Source organism: Suncus etruscus, chromosome 16 (genome assembly GCF_024139225.1).
Source record: "Suncus etruscus isolate mSunEtr1 chromosome 16, mSunEtr1.pri.cur, whole genome shotgun sequence".
Lineage (NCBI taxonomy): Eukaryota > Metazoa > Chordata > Mammalia > Eulipotyphla > Soricidae > Suncus > Suncus etruscus.
In genome coordinates, this window is record NC_064863.1 from 52,588,625 (window position 1) to 52,590,424 (window position 1,800).

The 1,800-nt window shown below is 34.0% G+C and overlaps 1 pseudogene; it reads left to right on the plus strand.

Moving 5' to 3' along the window:
- Positions 1-838: 838 nt before the first annotated feature.
- Positions 839-1,130, plus strand: LOC126032394 (60S ribosomal protein L37-like; annotated as a pseudogene).
- The last annotated feature ends 670 nt before the right edge of the window (positions 1,131-1,800 follow it).

The window sequence follows — 1,800 nt, forward strand, 5'->3', positions numbered from 1 at the left end:
TGCAAGGCAGACATGTCCTATTGCTTGCACCACCACCCAGGCCCTTGGTTTATTTATCTTTGATATACAATCCTAATCACTGTGTTTGTGATACTGTTTGACTCTGGTATATCTTAAAATTTTCAAGAGTTTTCTGAATCAAAAGATATAATTTAGTACAATTTAAGTATTGGAAATTTTATTGAAATTTTTAGTTTGTTAAATTCAAGACTATCAATTATCTGATATTCAAGGCTATTAGCTCTCCCTTTGGGAGAACTAGACTGCAGAAATAGGGTTTGATCATTGTAGTTAATTTTTAATTGTATCTCCAGAGAAGGAGAGGCTAAAAGAAAAAAGTACATTAATTTTAAAACTCTATATAATGCAAATTATATTATAATTAGAATAATATCAGTCCTTTGATAAAGGAATATTTTCCAATTTAACAAACAGAAATATCGAGGGAAAAATGCTTTGAGCTCAACCACAAAGAAAAGTGTATAAGCATTTTGATTCAGAAGCAATGTTGATATGTATTGTCTATGTATAGTTTTTCTTGTCCCTGTAATCCAATTCTGTTCAATCATAATTTTAATAAAATGTGAGTATAGGTCATGGAATACTCCACATAGAAATGATTACTGAATTATCATCAACAATTTCACATTTTCTGATGACAAAAAAGAATATGGGCAAATGCCTTGTTGAAGACTCATACCACTAATTATGATTTATAGCAAAGTAAAATAAGAGGAAAAATATCTGAAGAAAACAGTATGATAAACCATAATCAAAGGTATTAGATTAATTTCATAAGAGATCATATTTGCTTATTGGTCCTTGCCACAGAAACGAGATGACTAAGGGGACGTCATTGTTTGAGAAGCGTCACAACAAGATGCACATACTATGCCACCACTGTAGCTCCAAGGCCTACCACCTGCAGAACTCCACCTGGGGCAAGTGCGGTACCCCGCCAAGTGCAAGAGAAAGTATAACTGGAGTGCCAAAGCCAAGAGGAGGAACACAACCTGAACGGTCGCATGTGGCACCTGAAAATTGTATATCGCAGATTCAGACATGGATCCCATGAGGGAACAACACCTAAACCTAAGAGGGCAGCTGTTGCAGCATCCAGTTCATCTTAAGGAATTCAAAAACTAATCTTGTGAATAAATGTCCTGGTTGTAAAAAATAAAAAATAATAAAAGAGATTATAATTATCTTATTAATGATATCTTCAGAGACTGATTAAATGGAATAAAAAAACTGCCTTAATCTTGATTCTATAGTTCAATGAACTTACCTCAACAATTAAAACTCTTAAAATAAATTTCATCATATTAAAATAATGATATTCAACTCATAATATGCATACAAATAATAAATGAGATCTTCTAATAAGTGTGTAGCTGTGTCTGATACACATTAGTTCCTTTGATTTTCTTTCAATAGAGGTGTTTTACATGCAGTGAATAGAGAAACTTTTTTTGACTTTTAGGCTACACCTGGTTATGGTCGGGGGTTACTCCTGGCTATATGCTCAGAAATCGCTCTGGCTTGGGGGACCATGTGAGATGCTGGGGGATCTAACCACGGTCCATCCTAGGTTAGTGTGTGGAAGGCAAACGCCCTACTGCTTGCGCCACTGCTCCATCCCCAAAGAGAGAAATCTTAAATATACAATTAAATAAGTTTACATAAGTCAAAGCCACCTCACAATTATAAAATATTTGCATTAGTCCATATTTTGTCCTCAAAATTTTCAATTCAACAAATACTTTTCTATGCCAGCATTATATTTCCTTTGATGACTAT